The following is an 8,095-nucleotide window of genomic DNA, read 5'->3' as shown; positions in this document are numbered from 1 at the left end:
TTGGGCAGGGCATTATAAAATTGGTTTTGGGTAAAGAAGAAGAAGGCAAAACTAAATGCCATTTACAAGACTGATTGCTGAGCTAAGGATTTACTGCCCAAGAGCGTGATGCTCTGCTTCTCATCACAAAGAAAGCGCAGCGTGGGGAGAGGTGTGGTGAGGTTGGAGGGAATTAATGACGCACTGAATAGGGAAATGGACATTTCACAGAGATTTAGCTGATTGCTTCTCACATGACTTTGCACTAACGTCAGCCTAGTTTCGTATTGGAAAGGGGAATTACAGGGACTTCTCTGGCGTTTCCTTGTGGCTCAGCTGATAAAGAATCCTCCTGCAATGTGGAAGACCTGGGTTCGATCCCTGGATTGGGAAGATGCCCCGGAGAAGGGAAAAGCTACCCTTGCCAGTATTCTGACCTGGAGAATTCCATGCACTGTTTAGTCCATGGGGTCTCAAAGAGTCAGACATGACTGACTTTCACTTCTTTCTGGCAGTCCAATGGTTAAGACTCCGCACTTAACACTTGCCCCACAATGTGGCCAAATATATACTAATGTATCTATGTATTATATATACATGTGTTAGTTGCTTAGTTGTGTCTGTCCGACTCTTTGGGACCCCATGGACTATAGCCCACCAGGCTCCTCTGTCCATGGGATTACCCAGGCAAAAATACTGGAGTAGGTTGCCATTTCCTTCTCCAGGGGAATCTTCCTTACCCAGGGATAGAACCGGAGCCTCTTATGTCTCCTGCATTGGCAGGCAGATTCTTTACCTGGGAAGTCTCTCTCTCTCTATATATATATATGATATATATATACACACACACATATAGGGCTTCCCTGGCAGCTTAGTTGTTATCTGCCTGCAATGCCGGAGACCTGGGTTCAATCCCTGGATAGGAAAGATGCCCTGGAGAAGGGAATGGCTGCAACTCCACTATTCTTGCCTGTAGAAGCCCATGGACAGAGGAGCCTGGTGGGCTACTGCTCCCACTTGCCTCACAGTGTGGCCAAATATAAATTAATGTATATATATATATATGTAATATACACATATATATATATGTAATATCTATCTATCTATAAAACACTCTACCCCAAAACAGAAGAATACACATTCTTCTTAAGTATGCATAGACCATTCTCTGGGATGGATCACATCTTACACTACAAAACTAGTATTAACGAATTTTAGAAAATTGAAATCGTAACAGGTATTTTTTTCTGATCATAATGGGATGAAACTAGAAATCAATAGCCAACCTCCCCACCCAAAGGAAAACAAAAGAAAAGGGGAATTACAAATGATAATTTGGACCCTTCTAGATTATTCTAGTCTTCCCAAAGAGGCCATAACCCAGTGAGGTTTGTTGTGAGGAGAAAACAATATAATTTCATGTATATTATCTGCCACAGTGTAGGTACTCAAGAAATATATGTATTCCCTTTCCTCTTTTCAAACATTTTTACTTATTTAGCTTTTTCCTTTTTGGCTGCACTTTGAGGCATGTGGAACTTCCCCGACCAGGGTTGGAACCCATGGCCCCTGCAGTGGGAGCTCGGAGTCTTAACCACTGGACCACCAGGGAAGTTCTCTGCACTCTTTTCTCTTCTCCTGTGTTTGTGGCCTGTCAATCAAGCAAAGGGAGCTGAGTGAGGGCGAAGCCACCAAACACTCTGGATTTGCTTTCTTTTTAAGGAAAAAACGTGCCAGGCCTTTGTAACCCCTCAGGGGTCATCCTTAAGTCAATCTCTTCAGAAACACAAGAGGGCATGAATACGGCACTTGTCGCTAGAGACTGCTTTCTCTTCCGAGGGATAGTTTGGACAAGTAGATCATCATGTCTCAGTTCTTTTTCTTGCGGGTGGTGGAAGAATGTTCCCCGTTCAGGCAGCAATTGTTGCCACCCCCACCCTCCCTTCCAGAGGCTAATCTGACTTCAGGTCTCTGTCTTCTGCACATAATTAAACTCTTTTATCAATAGGGACACCCCAGGGACTGGGGGTTTGGACATCTGAGAATCAGTGTGTGACTGGAGAAGAGGGTTTCAGAGCTCTTCCTCCAGGTCTCCATCGCCACCTGGGCTGAAATAGAACTGGCAAGTTGAGCCCAGCCTGAAGCCAATTGATTGATGGCTGGGAACCAAGACGGCATCTCCTTGGAACTAAACGGGTGATAATGGAATGAAGCTCAGCCACCTTCCCCTCATCTATCACTGTCAGATGAAAAACAGACCGAATCTCATCTCCGCCTCACTTCAGGCTGAAGCCGTCGACAGCCGCCATACCCTCTGCTTCCACTAGATGGCGCTAAAGCCTCAGACATCAGCCCTCAGGGACTCCGCAAACGTCCACAGCTATTCCTCTACGAAGGGCACCGGGCAGGGCTGCAGCTATTCAGCAGACTCGAGGCAAACGTGCATTCCATTTTAAAAGGTTTGACGGTGTGAGCTGTTTGCATCCTCCCTCCCACCGTCTTTAAAGAATCCGCTCTCCATCTTCTTTACCCGAGCTCCACTGCTCCTTGTCTCATTTTTGTGAAACTCTCCAAGGTATTTCCAGCTCATTTGCAGGCAACCTGGCATCTTTACAGATATTGGTCTCGTGTTAGTCTCTTAGACTCTTTGTGACCCTATGGACTGTAGTCCACCAGGCTCCCGTGTCTGTCCATGGAATTCTCCAGGCAAGAATAAAGGATTGTTTTGCATTTCCTCCACCAGGGGATCTTTCCCACCCAGGGATTGAACCTGGGTCTCCTGCATTTCTGGCAGATTCTTTACTGTCTGAGGTATCAGGGAAGCCCTTATTGGTCTCACAGGCTGTTGTTAGTGTTGAAGAGTATTTATGCGGTGAGAACACTTGGTTTTGTCGGGAAATGTTTACAAAACCAGGAGTACAGTCTGGCCCTGAAAATGCAGCAGTGAAACCCCCACCCGGTGCATTCCACCTTCATTTCTAGACTTGTCATCATCACAGAGAACTGAATCGCACCCCTCTGACCTCCCTCTTCGGCCACTTTCCTCCTGTTGCTACCGGGGTTGCAGGTTTGCCACTGTCCCAGCCCCAGCCTGAAACATGGGGTTATTTCAGAACTGGAGATGGCAGCTTCGGACAGCTCTTTCTCAGGTGTTGATGAGACCCTGAATCTGGGAGCTCAGCCTCCAGTGTGTAGCCTGCTGCTTCTGGAAATTCGCTGGTCCTCCTCTGGTCACAGTCTCGCATCCCTTCTGTTAGGGCAGATAATGCTTGGTCCCCTTGGTGTCAGGGTTTCCAGGTATGCAGAGGAGTTTGTGTGGCAGAGGATTGGCATCTGACCCTGGTTTCTGCCACCTCCTGCTTGCCACCACTTCCTTGACCCTTCAGAGTGGGACACTCCAACGCCTAAAACGTTAGCATTTGAAAAGCTCACAGAGCTTCCCTAATGGGTCTCCACAGCCCTCATTTTACAGATTTAAAGGACTTAAGTAGACCCAGGCCCAGATTTCTGGTTCTGTCTTGTTTCTAACGTCACACATGTGTGGTCTGTGTTAGACACCTTTTTTTTTTCCCCAAAGAGGGTGTTTGAAGAAAGACTCACATGAAAAATGACCACAGTCAGTAAGTATCTGAAGCTCTCCTCTCATCTTCCTTACCTGAGAAATTTTCCTTTCCTGCTCCTGTTTTCTCCCTGGGCATGGAAGCTGTGGGGAGAGGGCCTGACTGAGGACCAACATTTTCTGGGTCACCCCAGGTCACTCGTCCACAATCTCCTAGCCCCTCCCCAGAAGTCTTTGCCTCCTGGGGAGGGGCTGCAGGGCGAGGCAGAGTTTTCTTCCACTTCCTTGAGTCTCATCCTGAGTCAAAAACTCATGCATGGGGATTTCCCTGGTGATCCATCCAGTGGCTAAGACTCTGTGCTCTCGATGCAGGGAGTCCGGGTTTGATCCCTGGTCAGGGAACTGGGTCCCATATACTGCACCGAAGCTCGAAGCTTGAAGATCCTGCGTGCTGCAACTAAGACCCTCAGCAGCCCAATAACAAATACCCCACCCCCACTCCCCAAACCCATATCCAGCACCTTTCTCCTTCTTGTGGATTTACATCCCACTCCAGCAATCTCTTACTCCTATGGGATTTCTTTTTCTTTTTAAAATTATTTATTTATTTGGCCATGTTGGATCTTCATTGCCTGTACAGTCTTCTCATTGCAGTGGTTTCTCTTGTTGGGGAGCCTGGGCTTTAGGGTGCGTGGGCTTCAGCAGTCGTGGCTCCTGGGCTCTAGAGCACAGGCTCAGTAGCTGTGGCACACAGGCTTAGTTGCTCCACTGGATTTGGGATCCTCCTGGACGAGGGATCGAACCTGTGTCTCTTGCATTGGCAGGCAGATTCTTCACCATTCAAGCCACTAGGGAAGCCCTCTTTTTCTTGTTTTAAAAAATTAGCCTTACGATGTTATATTAGTTTCAGGTGTGCCACATAGTGATTCCATACTTTTGTACATTACAATTTCATCACTGCCCTATGTGGTTTCAGATGGCATATTTCAGAGGCAGTCCTTAGGAAAATGTTGCAAGGAACTGTTGTGTGTGTAGTGACCTGAGCTGTGTGTCCCAAGCACCAGATCCAACCAGGATCTTCAACAGAAAAGAAGAAACTTTAATGGAATTTCGTTACTACAGCTTAACACCAAACTGTCTGGTCTCAGCTGCTTTGAGTCAGGTTCCCTTGCGTAACACAATCTATCAAAACTGCTGGATTTTTATCAACTCGATTAAAGCTCTGAGAAGCCCGTGTAGCTATGCCCTGAGCTCTGGGATGTGGTGGTAGAGGTTAGCACCATATCCTGTGATTATGTAATGCTACTACTTTTCTTTCTAACAAGGAATAATTCGAGATCAACAGTTCTTTTACCCACATGAAACTGAAATAGAAAAAGCATACATTGTTTCAGCATATCTTTATGAACAAGCGATCTTCATGAAAAAGGGAAGGATAATGATCATAGGTTTTGGTCGAGTCATAAGACAAATATTGAAGTAAAGGTCATTTATTAGCTGGAGGTCTCTAGTGGTTTCCCACAGGGCTCTGTTTTTGGATCTGTTTGGATAACATTTTTGTTGACCACTTAGATAAAAATAAGCATATTTCTCAAATTTTGCACAAGATACAACCTTAGAAAAGGCTGACATAATAAAACCAGAATACGAACATATTGCAATAGACTGGAACAAAGATCCCAGACCTAGAATTAAGTTTAATAGATGTAAATATATTCATTCCTCCAAAAGAAATTACCTACGTATAGTTTGGAAAGGCTTGGTTTGACAGTAGTTTTTATGGGAAAAAAAGCCTGGTAGTTTTAGGGGTTGATAAGACTGATAAGGACTCGCGATGTGACTGAGCAGATAAGAAGCCAACTCCGTAAAAGGCAGCAATGATACCATTGGGAAGTCTGTGTCAAGGCAGGTGCTACTCCCGATGCACTGGGGGCAGGTTCTACCACGTCAGAATATCACATCCGTTCCCGCAGGTCTCACCGTATGGAGGAGCTCCTAAGGGAGGAGCTGTTTTTAGAACTACATGATCTCCAGCACGGTTGATGGAACTGGAGCCATTTCATCTGGAAAGAAGAAGACTTTGCAGTATGCATGACCGTCATCACAGCTAACGTTTACTGTGCTGTCCCTCGGTACCAGGTTCCACTTTAAGTGCCTTACTTGTGTCATATAGTACTAAACCCATATGAGTTATGATGATTATTGCCCCCCACCTTTATCTAGTTCAGTTCAGTCACTCAGTCGTGTCCGACTCTTTGCGACCCCATGGACTGCAGCACGCCAGGCGTCCCTGTCCATCACCAACTCCCAGAGTTTACTCAAACTCATATCTGTTGAGTCGGTGATGCCATCCAGCCATCTCATCCTCTGTCATCCCCTTCTCCTGCAGCCCTCAATCTTTCCCAGCGTCAGGGTCTTTTCCAACAAGTCAGTTCTTTGCATCAGGTGGCCAAAGTATTGGAGTTTCAGCTTCAGCATCAGTCCTTCCAATGAATATTCAGGACTGATTTCCTTTAGGATGGACTGGCTGGATCTTCCTTTATCTAATATCCGTGGAAATGGAAGCACTAAGAGGTTAACTAATGCCCAAGTTGACACAGCTGCCAAGTGCGGGGCTGGGAGTCAAAGCCAGCCCCAGACTGCCTCAACTGTCTGTAATAAAAGCACAGCGCCTGCGTGGCTCCAGGGTTAGAAGTCTGAAGGAGGCAGATCCTTTAAATTGTTGTTTAGTCACCAAGTCATGTCTGACTCTTTTGCAACTCCATGTTCTGTAGCCCGCCAGGCTCCTCTGTCCATGGGATTCTTTAGGCAAGAACACTGGAGTGGGTTGCCATGCCCTCCTCCAGGGGAATCTTCCTGATCCAGGTATTGAACCAGTGTCTCTTGTGTCTCCTGCATTGGCAGGTGGGTTCTTTACTGCTGAACCACCGGGTCAGAAATCTGAAGGAGACAGACCCTGGAAGAGCTCCGTGCAAAGTAGTGGGTCATCTCTTGCTGGAGGTGTTCAAGGTCAAGGGTGCTCTGCTGAGGATGATGTGGGTGAATTCTGTGTTAGGAGTGAGGCTGGACTAGGTAACCTCAAGGAGGCTCAGGACTCTGGACTCCCCTTTACCGAGCTGTCATTCTTAGGGTTTGATTCTAAGAACCCTAGGAGGGGTTACCAGTTTTCCACGGTTTTCTTCCCCCACACCTGCACTTCCTTTGCCCTCAGGTGAAAATAAGGATGTCTTCATGGCTTGGATGTGCCCTTACCTCGTAGTAAGTATAATTATTGGCTGTCATGATCCACCCCTGGCAGGTAGCTGTATTTTGCAGAACCCTTCTTCCTAGCCTTGCTTTAGAATGGAAGGTGCCTTGTGAATAGAGTGAACAGATCCCCCCCTCCGAAATATTTCCATTCAAATCAGTAGCTAATCAGAAGGCTGTTGACTGAATGACTGACAAGGGATGCCTGCCACCAACTGTCTCCGACTCGCCCATCCGTGTGACCTTGGTTCCCACGATCTCACCCGTCCTTAGGGCTGTGTCACAATGCAATGTCATTACCTCATTTTCTTCAGCTTCCTAGACCCCCGCTTTTCCCAAGGTGTTCCATCAGCCAGAAATGCTTTCCAGTCTGAAAAATGGGAAGCTGGTGAAGAGATTTGAGCATAAAATCTAGATACCTAGCTGAGGTTAACCCCAGGTAGGTTTTCACAAGTTGGTTTGGTTTGGACCTAAAGCTTTGTGTGCGCTCAGGTGCTCAGTCTTGGCTGACTCTTTGCGACCCCATGGACTATAACTCTTCAGGCTCCTCTGTCCATGGAATACTCTAGGCGAGAATACTGGGGTGGGTTGCCATTTCCTCCTCCAGGGGATCTTCCCAACCCAGGGATTGAACCTGCGTCTCCTGTGTTTCCCACATTGCAGGTAGACTCTTTACCACTAACCCGTTGGGGAAGCCACTAAAGCCTTAAGTAGGGCCTTCCATCAGTTCACCTGTTGGGACACTTGGGAGCTGATATAAATGATTGAAGACACATGGGGTACATGGATACTGCTGGGCATTGCAGAGAGAGCCAGTTTGGGCTCTGGTCCCAGACTTGCCTGCCGCCTGTTGCGTAGCCCATCCTTGGCATCACCCCACTTTGTACCTCTCTCCTATCTCTGGTTCTGATCCTTCCAGTTAGACTTCTTAATGTTTTTTAATTTTTGTTGTTGTAGTTTTGGAGCGTGTGTGTGCGTGTGTGTGGCCATGCCTCGACGAATGGGCATCTTAGTTCCCTGACTAGGATAGAACCTGTGGCCGCTGCATTGGAAGCTCAGAGTCTTAACCACTGGACCACCAGGGAAATCCCTGTCTTTAATGTTTCGATCATTCACTTCTGAGATGAGTTTCTCTCTTCGTCCTACCCTGGAGGGAGCCCAACTGTACAGGCCTCTCCCTGGAGTCTTCCCCCAGCTCTTCCCCTTCACAACATTTGCATCTCAGCTCCAATGTTGCTTTGCTGCCAGTCTACTTAACGCTAGTGTCCCATTGCAGCTGATCTTCAGAGTCACCAGTCTGTTTGCTTCAGA

The sequence above is a fragment of the Moschus berezovskii genome, chromosome 6 (genome assembly GCF_049115385.1).
Source record: "Moschus berezovskii isolate FMDL1 chromosome 6, NW_MosBer_1.0, whole genome shotgun sequence".
Taxonomy (NCBI): Eukaryota; Metazoa; Chordata; class Mammalia; order Artiodactyla; family Moschidae; genus Moschus; species Moschus berezovskii.
This window is presented reverse-complemented; position numbering follows the sequence as displayed.